This window comes from Nomia melanderi, chromosome 10 (assembly GCF_051020985.1).
Source record: "Nomia melanderi isolate GNS246 chromosome 10, iyNomMela1, whole genome shotgun sequence".
NCBI classification, from domain to species: domain Eukaryota; kingdom Metazoa; phylum Arthropoda; class Insecta; order Hymenoptera; family Halictidae; genus Nomia; species Nomia melanderi.
Window position 1 is genome coordinate 4,454,925 of NC_135008.1, and position 21,080 is coordinate 4,476,004.

Genomic DNA, 21,080 nt, shown 5'->3' on the forward strand with positions numbered 1-21,080 from the left:
ATTGGTAACGTGTTGCACAGGTAGACGCAATGGAGCGTAAAGACGTTAATCTAAGGATCTTGGTAGACTAATCGCTTATAATTACACCGTAGACGCAGGCAAATGGGCATTTTTATCAGTTCGATCGGGAAGATTATCATCGGCGGATAGTTACTTTCGCCAATGAAGAGATTTAGTGAATTAATGTTAATGCCAGTAGATAATTCTGGCCGAAGTAATTATTTGGTTGCATTTTACGCGCCTGCGTGTTGGACGAGTGCATAATGATCCGCGGTCTACGCGTCATTTACGTCGGTTTCCCAGGATAGAATAGAATTCTTAATATTACGTCTGATCTAATCGGATAACGTCCGTGCAATTTAATCGTTATTTTATCGATATCGATGTCATTCTACGTTTACCATACTCCGGATAAATATTGCTTAATGAACTTTTCGAGAGCGACAGCCATTACGAACCAATTAATCATTCCTCGTAACGTAATGGAACAATATCTCCTGCGACTATTATTTATCGGGAAATCATTACGGTTCTCCTCGATATAGCAGTCGTCGAGAAGCCTATTAACAGGCTTCCGGTGAGCAAAGTGTTAAGGGAACGATCAAAGACGAATTGATTCGAGGAGAGGTTCTTCATTTGTCGTACGCGCCGCTCTAGTGGATCCAAACGTTGGATCCCAATATATTGTTATCGTAATGCCGGCCCTCGAGGAATCCCCGTTAGACCATCAAGTTCAACGAATCGTTAATGAGCGCTGAAGATAATAGCAGGGAAAATTGTTAAAGCTCCATTACATCTCGAGGATCTGATAACTGTTTCTCCTGGGCTGGCATTAGCGCGGAAGATTTATTGGCGCAATTGCGATGATTTTTGCGCTCGGTAACAGTAGACCAGGATCTCCGGCGCTGATCAAGGGGATCGCGGCGCTCCGAACAGACAGCACTGCAATTTTCAGGGTAAGACGACCCATTACATCGATCGTGAAACGAATGTGGAAATAAAGGGGAAAAAAGCGCCGCGCGATTTAGTCATCTTTCATGGTGCGTGCACCGAGACGCAAGGAGTCATCGGCGTATACTTAATCTTTCGCCACGGAGCTTCATAAAACAAACTTCCCAGAATGTTCACTCGGAACACCCGAAAGCGTAAGCTTCCTCGGGTCCACCGGTTACGTAACGTTAACCACCGTCCGTCTCGTTGGCAACGCTGAAAAAGAATCACCGTCGCGAAGCTCCTCGAGATCGACGCCGAAGAATCGTTCCCACTTTGCCGAAGCAATCGTCTCGAAACAAAAAGTGCAGGAAACAGGTAGTATCTGCACAGATAAGTTCTTCGGCCCCGAGGCACGGGTGCTTCTAGGTTTAATGCGGTTCTTTTGATAGGACGCGCGGGAAATATGTGACAATCGGAACGGCCACGCCGCGGAATCACGGGGCGTTAACGTCCCCGCGGCAATTTGAAAAATTAGAAATGAACACTGCGGCTGTCTATTATCGGGCGAGAGCGTTCCATTAATTCGCCGTAAAAGCACCGGTCCCAACCCGAGGTCGATCATCAGGCCGACGGAGTCGCGGCGTTGGCGCGGAGATAAGGTGTCTGAAAGAGCGCAGTAGATCGTGTCGCGGCGACGGGACGGGACGGGCCGGGCGGAACCGCGCGATGCTGCATTTAGAAGGGCGGGTGAACGCGTTTCGTCGGGGTTCGTTAATGCCGGCTAGAATCTGGTCATCGTTACATTTAATGCCGCGGTTATAAGGCTCAAGGTTGATTGTCCCCGGTGTCTCTCTATATTTACATTCAGAACGCTCGCCGCGACGAAGGGAACGGATCTGATTTACTCGGCCGGTGCTCGCTTATCTCCGCAGATTCGCATGTCCAGAGCCATCCCGACCGGTTCTACTCGGATATCTACGCCGCGCGATCCAATGATACGTAGCCCGTTATTAATGAATACGGTTTTCACTGCTGCGGAGATCCTCTCGTTTTGTTTCCCACCGGATTTCGTGCGCGCTCTCGCCGCCGGAAAGGGGCACCGGTATCCCGGATTCGTCCAATCGCGGGGCGACGTAAATCATCGACACACGCGTCCCCCGGCCGGAATCATTAATCGGGAATTCATTATCGCGCCCGGAGCCGAGTCCGTAATCGTCGCCATCAAACGACGATGTATTTATTTAGCCGCGACGCATTAAGGATCCCCAGGAAACTCGCTAACCTGAATCGCTGGCGCCCTCCAGACGGTTTTTATTCCCCCGGATTATAAACGCGGGGGAAACGGTGCGCTCGAATGGCTAGCGGCCGTTTACGATGCGCCTCCATTTAACAAGGAACGTGGCTTCGCGTTAATACGCGGACGCCGCGTTCCCGTTTCTTCCTAAAAAGGATTCGAGGATCGACCGCGGGATTTTTCGTCCAACGGGCTCTTCGCTAGACCCTATTGGCGAACCTGCGGTTTCAGCTACGGACGGGGCTAATCGGCGAACACTGGAGTCGAAGTCCTTTTTTCGGAGATCAGAGTGAAAGGATGTTCAGACGATTTGCGTTAGACAGTTAAGATACTTGTATTGTTCTCAGCGATTCCATGAAATCAACAAAATTATATGAACTACATCTGAGAAACGAAAATTGCAGCTTGAATTCGAAAACGTTCGAAGCTCGCGAGGCTCGGAAACTTGAATTCCGTCATGAATTCCCATTGTCTCCGCGTCGAAGAGGAGTTCATTGATGTTACCGCGAATGATCCACTCAGAGGCGCCGATGATCGGGTCGCGAATCGTCGGCGGGGCCGATGGCGTCGCGGTTGCGGAGAGTGCCGCCCATCGGGGCAAAACAATGGTTTGTGCGCATCGACGCATGGGCAGAGAGCCAGCGGCCGATGACAATGAATCGCTTAGAAGGGCTGGCCATTGTAATAGGTCGGCGATGCGCCTGCTTGGTAGCTCGCCGTGCCGTACGCGCATCGCGTATCCCTACCTCGAGGCGACGGCGAAATCCGCGAGCGGAAAAGGGGGAAAGGAGAGAGAGAGAGAGAGAGAGAGAGAGAGAGAGAGAGAGAGAGAGAGAGAGAGAGAGAAGAGTAGGGAGCGCTGGAGATAAAGGGGAACAGAGAACAAGCGGGGGCGGCGAGCGCGGCAGCGAGACGGGAGCGCGATAGCGCGTGACGGAGCAACAGAGAGGGCAGCACCTATTGTTATCAGCGAATGGAGCGGGACCGCCGCTCGAACGGAACGAGGACGGAAAAACGTGGAGCGCGAGCGAGAGGCTGCGAGCCGGGCGGTTATCGGCGGACAGAGACGGTGATACACAGAGCCGGCGAAACGGTACCAAACGAGACAAGAGGGAGGATAGAGTGAAAGAGGGGGAGCAACAGGGAAGAAGACGGAGATGAGAGATCGTTGCGGCTATGGTTATGTGGCCACACCCCGCGGAGCCAGCCAACGGGCTCTCTGCCGACTGACGACCCACCTGACCCCACAATGGCCAGAACGCTGGCACATAGCACGCTCGCTGGATGCGTATTGTTCCCACCATGCCCACTTGAACGGCGTGCCCGACCGAAAAGGGGGACGGGACCCGCCGCGAGACGCATCGCCGCGGATCAGACGAGGTAACGGAGGGTGCATGAAAAGACGGACGGAGGTAAACCGAGGGTGGGCCAGGCGAAACGTGCACGCTCTCTCGTCCGCGACGAAAGGCGCGGGACAAACGACCCTACGCCACGACAACGAAGAATCGAAAGATGCGCTTTCCTTTCTCTCTCTCTCTCTCTCTCTCTCTCTCTCTCCGTCTTTCTCTCGTTCTCCTAGTCTCTTTCTTCCTCTCCTGTGATCTCCGTTCGTCTCTCCGCTGCCGAGCATCCAACGAGGCCGGGACCGGGTCGTTAACGCGTTTAACGGAGCGTGAATGATGCGGATCGCGACGCGTTCTGCGGAATGCCAGCGTGTCGCTGGTAACTCGGATCGGTTACGTCTCTCCCTCTCATCCGTCGCGCTCGTCACTCTGCCCGTCGACCGGCCGCGAGGCGTCTCCGCGAAGGAGGGAAAACAGGGAAGACGATGAGGTTGGCTCGGCTGGATGGCTGGGATGCGTCGGGGATGGAGAGGGCGGAGGTGGTTTCGCCGGCCGGCTAGACCCCGGGAAAATGTAAACTTTGACAAGGGACGGGTTGCGCGGTGAGACGTCTTTCTCCGGAGAATGGCCGCGGACTTCTATAGGGATGCTATCTCCGGTGAGCATTCAGCTATGTTCGGAAAGTGGGACATGGCTGTTGGTCATTATTCGTTGAATTCAAGATTCGCCCGCTATTCGAGACGCCGGGTCCAGTTTCGTCCGCGGACCTCGTCCGGTCCTCTCGATTAGAATCCGAAGCGGAGATTAATCTTACGGGGACAATCGTTTCTGGAATAGTCCACCGTGGATAACGGAGCGACACAGATTTCTGGGAGATCGCTGCGCGCGGTGTTTCCTTTGGATTCCGTCTTGCCCATGAAATTAAAAGCCGACACACGGCGCTGCGCCCCTCGGTATTCCGTCTGGATCTCCGAAGGTCTTCACGCAGGTTCCTCATAGACGGAAACGCGGAAGGCACACCTATAGCAACAAAACCCGGCGACGGCGACCCTAGCTACGTTCTCCTCCACGGTGGGTCGATACTCTGCGGGCCACCACCCTCCCCCAGCCTGCTCCGCGCTCTCTTGCCGCGAACCGTCTCTCTCGACCCTCTCCCGGCAGCGTTCCTCTCTGTCCCGCCGGATCGCGTTGCGCGCGCGATCTCTCTTCCTCTCTCTCGCCCCGTTCCACCCCTTCCATCCTCTCACATACCCATCTTCGCCCACCATCGTACCGTTCCTCTCATCCCTTTCGCCTCCTCCGGCTCGCCCCCGCGTTCGCCGCGTTCCTCCTCTTCTTCCACCTCTTCGTCTAATCATCCACCTTCCACCCCGCCGCCATCGGCGTCTCTTTTACCCCTCTCGCTGGCCTCGTCCATAGGTGTACCGGTTGATTGATCGTTTATCGATACGCGGGGAGACCAGCCTGGCGAGTTGCGGGTACGTCCCGCCCTCCCTATCCTCTCAAGCATACGCATTACACATTTATAAGGGCGTTAAACACGAGCCACATCGACGGCATAGAGTGCTGTACGACGTACATATATATATATAGATATATACATATATATATATATATATATATATATATGTGTATAGAAACCTACATATATCTCGGCATGTGCATTTATATATAAATACACGTGCACGCTACACGTTCCGCGTGTAATATGTATATATTTACGGATATACGTATAAATATACACATGTATGCTCGATATGTACTACGTGTACATATATTTATGTATCCTCGTTTTCCCTCTACCACCCCGCGTAGTCCTCCAACCCTCTCCCTGCTACACCTCCTCCACCTCCTCTTCGTACCGACCTCACCGAGCCACCCCCAGTCTTCCTTCCTCCTCCCTCCCCTTTGCAACCGACCGACCGACCGACCGGCCGCCTAGCTAACGGAGCCCCCTGGATTGGTTTTCTATAGGAAAGGCCATGCTCGATTGGTGTCGGTGTGTTTGTAAGCGCGCCGGGCAACATCAATGTTTCGACTCGGGCTCGTCCGCCCCCATTATTTCACCCCCGGCCGCGAAACCACCACTACCATCGGCCTCGCCTGCTCGTACAAGCCACCCAACTCTCTCCCCTCTTCGCCCCTCCTCCTGCAGCTCCTCATCCTTTCCCGCAACCGCATCATTCGTTCGTCCTGCTCTCTATCTCTCTATCTCTTTTCGTACGCGTGGCCCGATCCAGTATCCTCTTTCTCTCTCTCGTTCCCTCTTTCTCGCTCTTTCTTTATATATCTCTCCCTTTCTTTATCTCGCGCTCTTTCTCTCTCTATCTTCCTCTCTCTCTCTCTCTTGCTCACGTGAAATCCCTCCCAGCCCTCTGTCACTATCTTCGGAGCGACCGTAACTTTCTCCGCACACGAATCCCGGTGTACAACCGATACTTATTGATATGGGCTTCCGTTTACCGTTGACTACATACGTAACTTAACCGGCGGCCCCGTGCACTTCCGAAACTACTGTATCAATTTTTAACTGCGCGCCGGATTTATCGAGGCTTATATTCCGCCTCTCCGGCGCTCCCGCCGTCTATCCGATCGAGGGATATTTCAACCCGGGCGCAGCCTTGTTTTCCCCTTTCTTCCTTTTCTTGTTTTTTTGGTTTTTTTTTCCGCCGGGTATACGTTCCGTCCGCGTCCCGTCCAACGAGCCGATAATTCTTCGAATGATCGGGGCAAATTGGATTGAAATCGATGCGGTGACCGGCTGATCCGACGAGCGCGCAACCCTCGCCGCCGTCCCGTCCATTTCGGATGGACTTTGATTAAGTTATTCTCGATTACCGCGGGCGATCGTTGATCGGCCATTCTTTCGACGCCGCTTCTTCGTGCTGCGGTGCTTCCGTTCACTGCGATTTTCAATGTGTCTGTACCGCTATTTTCGGCTTGAGGTTTGGAATGCTTGGAGGAGTTCGGAATTCTTTATAAAATCTGGAGATTCGCGGGTAATGACGAAATTCGTAATTACGCGAGATTGACAAGCGATTTACTGGAGGTGAAAGATGATTATTAAACTCAGTTTCTTCAGTGTATTCGTGTGATGCCTTGAATATACGAATATCTATAACAAGCTTAGGTAAATGGTATCATATTTCACCCACAACGATCTATACAATTAAACTATAAATAAGATACGATTGAGTAGTCAAAGTAATCAACTGAATATTACAAAGATTCGCTGAACTTTTCCGTCGATTTCGATTCAACCACACATACAAGTATCCCAACTATTTGTAAACTTCTAATCTCCAACATCGAAAACAACGGATATCCATTTATCTAGGAACGACAGAACAAACCGTACCCACACTACAGTCAATTCACGCGACGAGAGCGAAGATTCCCTCAGAGAGCGTTCAATTACACGAGTTTTCGCGCACGCATGATCGTCAGGTTCTCCTGAAAGCCGACGGTAGTGGACGAGGAGCCAATAGAAAGGAATCGCGGCTACCCCTATCGAATAGTGGCTCCCAACCGTGACGTGGCATTACGGTGTTGACTGTCCGTCACACATCCCCGAGCCCGAATGACGACGTTTATAAGGTAGTGTCAACAACGGTGGGTAATGATGTGCGGCCCCCATAGTCGGCGACCATAGGAGCCTGCCAGCGGGCGGTCGGGCACCCGCAACGTATCATCCCGTCACGCTACATTGAACGTCATTGTCCGACCTAAAGTCGCCGTTTATCGCTCAACGGGTGACGGCATGCGGACGTAGAAACCGAACTCCCCGGTTTCCTGCTTCTCTTTTGCGGACGGTGCAAAGGGACCAGTAAAAAATCGGAGCGACGTCCGTGACGGTGGATCTACTTTATCTCGTGGAAATCTTTCGACATTCCAGCGCCGGTATCTCCGAGTAATTACTGGCTCAATGATAGCGTTAGAGGATCCGGTTATCCATTGATCAAAGCGGACGCTGATTAAATATTCAATGTTAATATAAATGTAATGATATAATATATAATGTCAATATAATAATACACATAAACGTATCGATTAAAGTAAATTTGAAAATTTCACTCGACGCGATCGACGGAAATGAATTTAAAAAGATTCCTCGGATGCATCCTCTGCGATCCAGATTGAAACTGTTCGAGGGATCCGCGCGACTTGGCTCGAGCAACGAGTCCCACGTGCATTCCCTCGGCTCGCCGATGCTCCGGGAAGCATGGGGTAACAAACGTCGTTTGTATCGGCGTGCTTCCGTGTCGCCCCACGCGTACCAACTGATCTGCATAATTCGACGGGTGGTTCCGTCCCCGGGAGTCACCCCACGCGCTAACGAGACTACCGGCAGAGGGATGTTTCTGCAATTCACCTTCATCCAGCTCGTTCCGCAGCCAACACTCGATTATCTTTGCACTGTTCAGGCATTCACTGCAACTGGTGGGTAAAACGGAAGATATGGACGGGGCATGATTTGCAAGAGGTGACGTTTAAACGGGCGGGCCGCGGAAAGAACCGTGGGGGCTCGACACAAAAGCTACCGGTTATTAATCTATGTCAAAGTTTCTCCCAGCGATCGCTCCGGCAGTCGTTCGACACGGCTTGCTACATTTATACACGCCGCAGATTGTAATGGAATAAACGCGATTTCGTAAACGCGAGTCCCTTTTCCGAGGCTTTCAGATTAATCTCGGCAACGTGATCTTAACGATATATTTTATCGTGCACAATGTTCTAAGCGAAGGACTCCAGAAATCAACACAAGAGAATCGTATTGAATTAAATCTATATTGTTGCAATAATTCGACGAATATCAATTACATTATACCATTATCAGAACGTTAACATCTATTCTGATTCCCGACAGTCTCAACAACCGGAAGACCCAAAGACTGCTCGTGAAAGGCCGAGCGTCTCGTGCTGTCGAAGGAAACCTCTTCCTTGACCCGAAACAAGCCGAAGGACCCTTTTGCCAGGGGAAAGTCTCGACCGGCGACAGATCGGGCGGCACTGCCGGGGAAGTCCTTTGGAAGAAGTCGATAACGAACTAAATGAGAGTCCCCGGTAACTTCGGCCATTTGTAATGGCGAATTATTCGTTCGTTCGAGGGCGTTACGGTACTGCAAGTCATAGTTTCTAAAGAGCACGAGTATCCGTCCGCTTTCATTATACCCTCGGGCAACACGCGCGACTCCGCTCTCCGAAGGAAAGGGGGCCTGGGAGGGAGGGAGGGCCGGTGCTTCAGAAGTTTATGAATTTCGCGAGAGTTTGGCGGCCATTCTGACGCTTCTCTTTATGGCGGCGTCGGCCGCATTGAGAACGCGCGGCGAAAATCTCGCGCCGCGAGTAATTTCCCGGAGCCCGCAATGAAACGATCTACGTGAGATGAAAGCAATCAGGATCGCGGTGGCAGCCTCGTCGCTCGGTTTTTCTCCGTGCCCCGTGTCCCGTTGGAAACGATTAAATGACTTCATTTACGATTCCGCGGCAAAGCGTCGCATTCCTGCTCGATCGATCCGCACAATCGACGGAAATCTATGTCTCAATCGTTTAATCAGCATTTCTCTAACGCTCACCTACCTCGGCGCAATATCGTTGCGAGTTTCTAATTTTTCCGCGTCGTGAAAGTTGCTTCGATCGCTCGATGGTATCTCCGAAGACGTACTCGCCAGGATAATATTTCTCTTCCGTAGCGCGTAACAAACGGTTCGTGTAAACGCTCGTCGGAGGTGTACCGACGATGAAAGTCTGTACACTTTCGACCGTTGAACGGATTGAGAACACCCTGCGAGCCGAGAGGAGAAATTTCGAGTGAAATACGTGGCATCCCTTGGTCCCCGGCTTCACAATAACTCGACGGTTCCATATGGGAACAGGTGAGAAGGGACCTCGAATAATGGAAGGAGCGTGACAGTCGGCGCGTATTTCACTGGAATACCTGCCGGTAAAGGGACGGATTCCGGACCGGACATAGCGGCGTACCTTTAATTGCTTTCGGCTTTGCCCCTCGTCACGCGCGTGGTTCCTTTCGGTGCCTGTTGCTGCTGGACGTCCAGCGGGCTCCCATAACTCCTTTCGACGGTCGCCCTCTTATATCATGGAAGTTTATTCCGCGAGCATGTAGCGGCGCGGTTTATCATCCGGCATGGATCCGTCGTAGCGGCGGCTGTGTCGATAACGATGCCCGAGGTGAAAAGAAGAGTCAAAACCGCGTCCAGCGCGGAAGATCGCTGCCCCTTCATTGCCTGGTCGCACGGAATCCACGGTGCTCGCCGATGCTCGATCTGTAAAAATCGAAGAATCCAATTGGAACGACCTCGCTTTATTATAGAGACAGGTGCGCGTTGAAATGGAGGAGAGAGAAAAATTCTATTATAACGTAATTATGAGACGCGTTGTTGCGAGGACAAGTTTCGACGTTCGTTCCGTTGCGGAGGACCTTAAGTAAACAGCTGAACGATCGCGATGAAATTCTAAAGCGCGCACCATATAAAGTACAGGGAAGCGAACTGTACCCGACGTAACGCGTTAAATCGTCGAGTATTATTTATACATTACGACTAATTGCGACGCACGATAAAACACACGTACGCTCCTCGGATATTCTTTTTAATAGAGTCCAGAAGAAGAGAGATCCACGAACGAGATTACGGTAATTCCGGGAAATAAAGGAGATCGTGATCTCGCGGCACACGCAACGAAGACGAACGACGGATACGATTGTCCCGGCGGATCCGGCCCGTCTCGTTCCGTTCCGTTCCGAACGATAATGTTCGATGTAACGGACGATTTCACGGATAGCTTAATTCTTCCCGTTTAATTAGCATCTCGGCTCGGACAGCGAACGTCCGCGTTACGTCCGCTGCCGGCCCACGGAACCGCAAGACGCGACCCGGCCGGATCCCGTTCGCCGGGGAAGTGTCCCAATTAATATAAATTTAATTACTGGCGATTCTTATCGGGCCGGTATTGCGGGTTACGGGCGGTCATTTCGTGAATTTTAAAAAGGGGAGACCGTAGCAGCGGACGTTCCCGGCGTTATAAAAGGTTATTCGTTTCCAGGCGACGCGACGGCCGCGGCTCGCGCAGCTTTGTTCAGTGCCGGGGCCGGCGGACCTGTTTTCAGACAAGCGTAAAATTACATTTTTCTCCTTTTTGCGGTTTAATTAAGTATAAACTTAGTATACGACGCCGCTCGCTTGTTTATTATTGAGCGTGAGCAAGCGTAAGGGGCCGTAGAATGTATTAATTTAATTAGAGCGGTCTATGGGTATTACTACAAATTACACGGTTGCCGAGTTCCGAGTGTGGCGAACATCGGGAGGCGAGGAAGAATTTATTTTTCATAAACGCTCCCTTCATTGAATATCGCGGTGCGCGTATGCGCGTGCATTCCGCCGAGCTCCTCGTATAATGTCCGATAGTTGCATTGTTCTGCGTATAACGTAGCGCCCATTCGAATTTTTATATTAATTTATTCAATATTCGAAGCGCCTACGGAACGTGCACTAAAGTTCCATGAAATTCCAGGCTCGGCCGAAAAGTGGTAGCCGCGCGGTCGTATCCTCTTCGAATCTACGCCTCCAATCACCGGGAACGGTCCTCCCGGTTCCTTCGAATAATTTTCTAAGCTCCCCGGCGAATAGCTTCCAGCGGTATCGACTTTCTCGCCGATAGCGCGCTAGGCGGCTGACGTGGCCGCAGCTCAGCCAACAAATTCGGCTTTTTACAATGGCCGCGCTGACCCTGGCCAGAGGTCTCACACGGAAGTTCCCTCGTTTCCGCGCATCGACGGTGAATTTACTTACGACGCGGGGCACGCCGCGAGCGGAGGATAAGGTCGTCGACTCGCCGCGATGCGAAAGCTTCTTCCTATTTTATTTCGAATGGCATGCGGCCGGGTAGACACGAGCCAATGGTAATAGAAGACAAGGGTAGCCGTTGTGTATCCTGTGTTCCACGAGGATCGTGTCGATCGTGTCTCAATTGAGCAACGACTGGCCTCGACTCGTGTACTCTCCATTCGAGGGTTTATCATCGTGATATCTATGTTTCCCGGAGTTTATTGGCACGAGTGACCGAGCCTCGATCCGAGTCCTCTGGCACGACATATAGAGCCAACTTGGAACGGTTGCATTATAATATATACAAATCACTTCTTTCCCTTTCTTCGGATTTTATTTCAACGGTATTCTTTCCAATTCAGACTTCTTTTCCTCTCCGAATCGTTGTAAATCTCTACGTTTAATTAAGGTATCGCTAGAACGATATCACAACGCTTTAATACTTACGGAGCAGTTCTCACATACTGATACTAACGTTAACGTTCTGAAAACTGGATCCAGTCAAAGTTGTCAACGCAATTATGCAAGAGTAGCTTACACATTCCTACAACCAGAAACATAATTAGAACGAAAGTTCCTGTCACGCTCGCCTCAGATTTCTAGTAACGGCGATAGAACAGTTCCCTCGAAGGAATAATGGCCATTGAGGATTGTTTAGAGCCCCCGGTTTCCCATTACGATTCTCACCTAACGAAAGTCGGTTCACGCTGATCACCTACCCGTCGAACCAGCGCCGATGACTCATTAACCCATGCGGCGAACAGGCTCGGCGTGCACGTCGAACCGCGTCCGCCGGTTTTAGCGTGCAGATGCTCGGCCCCGACTTGTTTATGCCCTCGGCCCGACTACTTGGACCCGTGGCGGCCAACTAAATCACACCCTGCGGATTTTATATTAAAACAAATAATTAATTCAGATGCCCGGCGCATCGGGTGGTCCCTGCGGTCTCGCGGCCGTGCCGCGTCGTCACGGAACACGGTCAGACCGCAGGCACACTTTTGTCTCTGCGTGCAAAACCGGGCGGAAACGGTGGACGGGGAGAGTCACGCTACCGCCTTAACACTACGACCCTCAGCGGGGGTTGTCGCGGACCGAGGCTCGCGGCAATTTACCAGGAATAACTCGAGTTCCTTTTGGAATCGGCATGAAAAACTGCGCACCGATTTTTCATCCTTCGAAGCGACGACCCCGGCCGCGGTTATTTACGGCCTCGCCGGCACTTCCGAATTGCTGGTAAATGGTCGGACTGCTGAATAACAAGCCGAGGAAACGAATGTATTTTTCATCTTGTCGAACATCTGCGACGATCGTTGAGGAACTACTGCGATTTTTCGACATTGCGCTCGAGGGGCGACTCTTAATCGTCGCTTGATTTCATATAGTGACGTTGTAAGGTCAGATAGAATAACCCTTTGCACTCGAAAGCTTTTGAAGTATTCAATACTTTCTAATTAAATGTAGACAAGATTTTTTTAAATGAATCTATGAAGAAGATACACATGAACTAGGGAACAAAGCTATTTTTGAATATTTCACGTGTTGATGCAGTGTACAAAGGTTGTTGATAAATATCAAGGTTTATAATTTTGCTGTATCAAATCATCTAGCGACTGGAAGTTGTCTCACGAGTGTAAAGGGTTAAGCTTCGTGCAATGCATTGATACGCGGAATATTGGAATAAACTAGATTTGTTCCTTGATCTAAGTATGTTTTCTCATTGGTTGGTTTCGAAGGTCGTCTATGTATTATAGGGAAACTTTGAATATTTCTAGTGGATTTTTCGAGTGCAAAAGGTTGAGTATATATTTTTTCACTATACTATGCGAGGATGTAGTTAGGAAATCGTTAGCAACTGAAGGGTTAATTATATTCTGTTCCGTCGATTCGACGAATAACAAGGATTGAAGAAGACCGGGTTTAATATTCCCGTGGAAGCCACGCAGGAAAGGGAGGTAACTAAAATCAGAGTCGACCTCGGCTCGGGAAGCTCGTTAATGGAGGGAAGGTCGCGTGTAGAGGAGAGTAGCGTTTAGAGCTATTGGCCGGCATCGGGAGGTCGGCAGCCCACTAATCACCGCTAATGTTAATATTATGCAGCGACCACAATGCTCTACGTGGAACCCGATAAACCACAGGCGAATCTCGAAGAGATGCATGCACCACTCGCATGCAATCCCCTTGTCGTGGCGGCGAGATGCTTTTCTTTCGTTCGGCGTTACACGCCCGCCGAGGATTGTTCGCCGCTTCCGTGTTCGAATTCCGCTCGAAACCACTAACGACTCTTCCCCGTCGCCGGCAATAACAAAAACACGGTTGCCGTGCCATAATTTGAGACACACGTAACGGAATCCCCGGCAAAACAAACACTTTTAATCCATCGGCGTAAGATACATCTTCCGGCCGTCGTTCGATGGGAACATCTCGAATCGTTCACGTCGGGAATCAATTTTCCGCTGGTTAAGAAGTCAAGCGAACGACCGTGGAGAGCGAAGTCTCGTCTTCATTCGGATTGAAGATCCCCAATTAAACACTCGAACGATCATCGCCGCGGATCACGTATGGTAGCCATCGTTTCAGTTATTCCCCTCGGTCGGATCGGCGAGCTGCCGGCTACGCTAAGAATCGAGACGGTTCGCGGGAGAGTTCATAGATCAGCCGACGGGTTCTGTGATTCAGGGAATTTAACGTTGCTCGCACGCCTATATCCCGTCCACGAAATCGACCGCCCGGTGGGGAGAGACGCGGGGGAATTAATACCCAGCTAGAAATTACCATTTATTTCCACGTCCCCGGTAATCAGGCATCGCGCGGTTAAATGTTAATGGATGGGCACTGACAGTAAATTGAATGCATGCATCGATTCCGTGCGTGTTCCGCGAGCCGCGGCGGCCGCGGCGCGACGCGGGGCTTCATCAACCGTTGACCTATCAACTTCTTTCGACGCCGCGCGACAGGACGGGACGGCGTCGGACGTTTGATCGAGAGCCAGCGCGGCAGCGGGTGGGCAATTACAAATGCATATTCGGCGCGTCGCCGTTCATTGACAAGTACGCCGCGCCGGCTGAGTTATCGCAGCCGATCACGCGATTTCCGTCTAAGCGGTAATAATAGGATACGCCGGGGTGACGCGACGCGTCGTCGCGCGCGATTACATTAATTGCAACGTGCGGCTGATTAATTCGATCCGCGGGCCAGGCGCGCGTCCCTACCGCCGCGGCTCGCCTCGGGCGTATCGTTTCCATGCATTCTCGCATTCTTCGACGTCGCCGGATGTACCGTTACCCTTTTCACCGCTCTTCAACACCGCATTAACGACTGTTGCGGAGTAAATTGAGCGTACAATAGCCGCGGCGTATCAGTAATCACTTTATTATACGGTTCTTGAACACCTGTACAGGACGTCCACCTCGATCGTGGACGGAGTAACTCGTCCTTCGCTTCCTGCGACGACGAACCCGAGGTGATCCGAGCTGCCTCGTTCTAATCGTCGTTTAGAAAGCTCGGCATGAATAACTCGGCGAAACTCGGCGTCTAGAATACATCGAACCGTCGCTCGGTCCGAGGTTGATCAAACGGGGCCCGAAAGTTTCGTTACCTTGTCCGAAGAGGCGCGAGATATCAGGCAGAATGGAAGCCTATAATTAGATTCACGCGTTAACGAACCTTTACCGTTTAACGCGCGGAGAGCAAGATCAACGGCCGAACTCTTAACTGGGTAAATTTCCTGTCTTCCCGACAAACCGACGTAACTGATTCGCGATCCGCAAAGGCTTCGAGTTTCTTTGACTGCGTTTGAAGATTTTCCGAGTTCCCTTCCGCCACGTTGGAGAACCAGCTAACGCGGTGCCGTGCGTCGTCGTCCCTTCCTCGAGGAAGCATCGTAAGAATAAGGAAACGTCGATTGAGTTCTAGCGGCGTGCAGGTTTAATTGGTGATTTTACACGCGCCGGGAATCGCGACAACGGGGAATAATCAGCTTTCGATGAGAGTGCCCGCCGCGAGGGTGTTGGTGAACGCCTACGTCCGCGGAGCGAGATCGTATTATGACGCTTCATCGTGGCCGAATGAATAAAACGTCGCGCGGTGTTCTCTCATTGGCCGATTCTCCCTTCGGTCGCGAGGAGTCGAGCGTTAAGTTCCTTTTCTGCTGCCGGTGGCAAAGGAGAGGCAAGGAAAGGAGGGAAAAAAGGAGGCCTCCTACGGCCCCTCTCTTCTCCCCCCCTCCCTCCTCGTTCCTCAGCTCCTCTCGCTCGCTCGAGCAGTCGTCGCCGTCGGAAGCGAGCCGACGGACCTCAGTCTCCGGTACTTATCTTCCCCTCGCAATCGGTGCAATATATTCAGGGTGCAAAGCGTCGTTGTCGTTAGCTGAATGGACGTTTTCACTTAAAGTCGCGTTCGCTCGCCGGACAAAGGGATCATTACCCGGGGGTAGAGAAAGGCCGTGCGCGGAACGGCGGACACTTAAATACGCGGAATTCACGCCCCGATCACGTGAATACGGAAGCGCCGCGCGCGGTGACAAAAGCCGAGCGACGAGCCCCGGACACGGCGAGGAGGACGCGAGCCGCGAGCCACGCCACCCGACGCCGTCACGTCGCCAATTAAGGTAGCCCAATTCCGAAATTCCGCTATACCGGCCCTCCCCTTTTTTCCCCTCCCTCCAGCGGGACGGACGTATGGTCCATTTACGTCCTGCCCGGGCATCCGCTTTGTCATTGCGCCGCCTTAATTAAGACACTCCTCGAATATCTTCTTTCTACGCTGTTGCATCGATGGAGCGCAGAAGATTGATACGATCTTTGCTGACTGCGCCCGATCGCGAAGGCGAGATTCAATTTATCGATTCGAGCCGAGGCGTTTTTCTCCCGAGCACTGATTCGATAGCATTCGCGTCGGTTATTTCTCGAACGATTAACATTTGAAACGAACTTAAGCTTCAAAAACGGAATTCAGCATCTTAGACCTTGGGAGCGAGAAATAAGAGATTCGATAGGAATATCTTAATCGATCGCTACGAATTCTCGACAAACATCAGGAAGGAGCATCTACATGAATCCAAAGAGATCGTCGAACAAATCCAGCCGATCCTCGCGATATAAAGGTTACCAACTACCAGGCTCCATTCGAATCAAATCGCTCGCCCGCGTATCTCGTTAACTGTACCGATAATCTCCAATGAAGATTCGACTCGCCCGTCTCTTTTTGCGGTGTCACTCCGCGCGTACCGTTAGCCCGAAATGCCGAAAGCTCGGCGGGGCACGGCGCGCGACGCAACGGCGTCGGGATCGCGTTATCGCGACCGAGCGGGCAGAATCGGCGTGGAATTCCGTTCTTTCGCGCGAACGACGGAACCGTGGGTCGCCGCGGTACCCGGAGCCTGTCTTCCCGACCAGGAAACCAGAGCAGATCGATCCGACGTGTTTACGCGGCGGCCGGTTAGGAGCGGTCGTCGGGCGCAGAGAAAAAAATTAATTAACACCCCCGGCCCGATAAGCCGCTTAACAGGGGCCCGATAACGCCGGCCGATCCCAGCCACGCCGACGCGTTAATAGATGCAGTCGTCGCCGCAGATCTGGCACGAACGCAGCTATGCCCGCCGCTAAACGAACGCTACTGAAGTGGCTCTATTAATAGGATTCCAAGCTTATAAGCTGGAACAGCTTTTTTTCCGGGACCAGATAGACCGAGCCACGGTACGGCGCGAGCACGCTCCAACACCGTTCCAGCGCGGCGTCGATCCGAGAGCCGATCTCGTCGCGAGATAATCGCCGCGAGATCGTCCCGCGGCGCGGCACGCCGCGGCGTCTCGGCACACGGACGATTCAAATGCGCCGAGCGGATAGTCAACGACCGAGTTGACGAGGAAGGATCCTGAGCTACCGATCTCTCGCCGGTTGCGTACCCGGGATCTAGTAATCCCCGCTGCGAGTTCGTTATCTGACCTGCTTGTTATCGCGACCCCCTTTTTCGCATACGACGCGGAGTTAAAGCCGACAACGGCTGTCGCGCCGGGAAAATAGGAATTTTGAGAGGTTGCTCGGAGATAAACCGATTCGAGAGCCGGTCGCTTCTCGCGTTGATCGCGAGCTTTTAGATAGTCGAGTATATAACATTTGTTCCAGTCACTAAAGGTCTCCGGCGTGTAAGTAATGGAGAAGCGTTCTTAGGAAGGCTGGTCAATCTCGGAGGACGGCAAGAAGCTGTAACGGTGTGCGACGATAATCAAGGGTGAAGGGTACGGCGACCTTTCCACTTTCAGCGGCTGGCACGGGTTGCCCTTTTGCTTACAATTTAACGTTCCATTAGAAACACCGTCTATTAATCGGCGAGCGAGGCACCGCGACGCCGCGCCGGGAGCGTTCCATCGCGGCCGTGCTCGATCATGGGAATAAGAATAACGTCGCGCGGTAACACGCGGTCAATTACGCTTTCGATTTCCCTGTAACACGGTGGGTTGCATCACCGTTGTCCCTGGTACGACGCGTTTATTATCAGAAAACGAGACGCCGAATACGAGGATTCGATTTTCCCGGGGCGTCTATCAGGATCCCCGGATAAATCGTGTGGCAGGGGCAGGGATCGCGACAGAAACGGCCGTTAATTCGCGTTTCCGCGGCGCGAGCATTTCTACGAGTAACGAAGGACTATTAATAGAGGAGGCTGCGCATGCCAGGAGGCGAGTGTGTCTCTCTTTCAGAGAGCGGCCTGCAGCGTGGCCGACGTGCCTGCTCGCCGCGCATACTTGCGCGTAGCTCGCGCTCGGATAGGTACCTGGCGGGTTCCGGTAATTGCCCGGTCGGCTTAAAATAATGAAAATCTATTAGTTAGTAGCGCTCCGCTAGTCGCGCCGCCGCGGGCGTGCGACCGTGTAACGAGACAGCCGGAGTATTAAGAAAAAAAGGGGAAATAAGAAAAATGTCGCCGAGGGACACCCGGCTTCGGACAACGGTGCAACGGGAAGCGGTCCGGCCAGTTCCGTTTCGCGTCAAACGGCCGTCCGTAATAAAATTTATCCCTCCGTCTGGCTGTCTTCGTGCCACGCTCCGACGTATATAGATCAGGGAACTCGATATTTTTCCAGGCCCGCCGGCGCGATCATTCTTTTTCACGCGAACGAGTTCATTCTTTATGAAGCTTCTGTTTGCCGAGCAACTTTCAGCGTCGACGCGCGCGTTTCGGTTTCTTCCCGGTGGGAATGGGTTCTTTGTTTGTATTATCAACGTCCGTTTCCTGCAACGGGACACCGTTCGACGGTTAAAAAATCGCGATGAAGTTCTTACTCGCGAACGTGACGAGAGTTTTCGAGAGAAGTTCTTTTTTCATGCTCCGCAAATTGGTCCGCGGTCGTATAAGGACGCAGTGACACCGGTCGTGAGTCGAACGGCTTTATCCGCGATCTAAGCAACCCCAAAACGAGCCACGCGAACGCGGCGCGAAGTCGAGCGGCTGAATGAAATATCACTGTGGCCCGTGAAACAAATGAAAAGGGAAATTTACGGGCGAGTATTTAACCTCCGCGGCGCGCCGTACGACAAACACGAAATCGATGCGCGGCGAGCATCGAATAAATTTCAGAATGCCACGGCATCCCCTGCTCAGCATTGCGTCACGCGTTAATAGCGGCGAGTTTTCTTAAACGCAGAATCTCGTTTGTACCGTTCCCGCTGTAACGTTGTTCGTTCTCCTCTTCCTCGGCGCTTGCTTCCACGAACGCGTGCGTCATAAAACCGTGTTATTATTATGCACGCGACTTAGCCACCGTTTTACCATAAAATCACTCCGCTCGCGGGAGACAAAGTCCCACGATCGCGCGCGCTTCAGCGAACCCTTCTCTCCGTGGAGTCTCCGCGTGAATACCGTCCTAAGGATTGTCACCGATACGCTGAAAAGCCTGTCAAGAACAGGTGGCAGATTCAGAGGACAAGCACCGACGGAGACAATGTTCCAAAGAAACGTACGAACAAAGGAGAGCAAAGTCGTCGTCCTCAATTCCGAAGAATTCTCTCGCACGCCCTTCAACCGACGCAATTTATCTGTTACACGATCAATTAAAATCACAATAAAAAGAAAGAGAAAGTAAAAAGAAGTGGACGCGAAACCGAGGAGCAGAGCCCCTCCATTAAAAGTACAAATTGCAACCACTCCGGAGATACAGAAACTCCAGCTGAAAAGTCAGAATCGAACGGAGATGTTTATCATTGCGCCGGGAGCAACGTGTTTCATCACGATTGTAGCCGGCCGGTTTGTTTATTATCCTTTTATTCGATTCCATCGACCGTTGGTGGACTCGGCAGCCGGGTTCATTAGTAGCGGTAAGCCGATTTTTCAATCGGCCGCGACACAGACGATGCGCGCGGCGTGCGTCAGGACGACGCGGTGCCCGACGATCGCGGAGGAATCGAGGAGGAATCGAGCGAGCGAGCGAGCGAGCGGCGTCTCGCGGCCGCGGCCGGCCGGCCGGTCGGTCGGTCGGTCGGGGTCGCTGACTCGAACGGTCGCCGATCCGTCAGTCGATTACTCCGGGGATCTTACGTGAACATGGAAACAGGTTCTTGGAATCCGGTTCTCGATTCTACATACGACTCTAATCAACGCGGCTAGATTGCTGCATCGTATACGCGGCGCGGCGCAGCTTGGAGCAGCCCGGCGCGGCGCGGAGCGGAGCGGCGGCCTCCTCTACCGAACCGCTGCGCTGCGCCGGCTCGCCGCATGCGTTACTTCGTTATTCCCTTCGGTGCACCGTTCGTCTCTTCGACTCCCATTGGCCACCGCGGTGTCCCGGCTACCGTCGGAATAAGTGAAAAACTTCTGGCGACGTCGAAACCCCCGGACAGCGTCGCCGATTAGGGATCGCCTGGCATCGATTCAATGGACGCCGGTGCGAATGGTAAACGATATTGCGAGAACGCTCGCCGTACGTCTTTTACAACTGTATTAACCCACGACGAACGCCGCGCGACTGTTATTGTCCTCCGCACGGCGGATCCTCAGACGATCCGTCACGTTCGTTTCAACGCGACTTATAGACGCCATGATATATTACACCGAGATGACGGTCATTAAAAATTCGGAATGGCAGGGTGCAACCCGTCGCGATTCGTTTTAAGTAAACGTTCAATAATTACCCGCGCATCCTAATGAACAGGGGGAATTGTTGGAATTGTTGCTTATTTTTGTTTCGCGTATCGGTTCGTTCTTATTCATTCCTTAATTGCACGTTCCGATTGAAAAATCGTTACGGCGAGGATAATAGGCAGTGTTACGGGTGCCTCGAAATAATGATACAGGGAAAAGAGAAAATAATTGTCAGGCTTCATTAAATCAACTTTCTCAGCTAATGGAAGTAAACGATCGCGGCCTGCGAACCGGTCGACGCGGTTCGCTCTAAAACGCGAACATTGTTGACCGTAGAGCGTGCACGCACCGGTGTCCGAGTGCCACCAGGAACGGCCTGGGATCTGCCTCCGCCGATTTTATGCTGCCGATTCGCCGGTACGGTAGCTGCCAATTATCGTTAATTGAGATCCCGAAACGCAACGCCGGCCGGAGCCAGCTGCCGCGAAGGAAACGATCTCCGGGATCCACCGGCGGCGACGTTACGGGGTAGAAACGGCCGGCCGTCCTCCTGTGTGGCATCGTAAACGCTAATTTATATCAATCATAGGC

The 21,080-nt window shown here is 52.3% G+C and overlaps 1 long non-coding RNA gene across 1 annotated transcript in view; it reads right to left on the minus strand.

Annotated features, from left to right (window-relative positions):
* Nucleotides 1-9,645: 9,645 nt before the first annotated feature.
* The window catches only part of LOC143174965 (uncharacterized), a 126,470-nt gene continuing 115,035 nt past the window's right edge, over nucleotides 9,646-21,080 (minus strand). The window contains exon 3 of the long non-coding RNA XR_012999520.1: nucleotides 9,646-9,854. This is a non-coding gene — a long non-coding RNA (uncharacterized LOC143174965). The remainder of the gene's footprint in view (nucleotides 9,855-21,080) is intronic.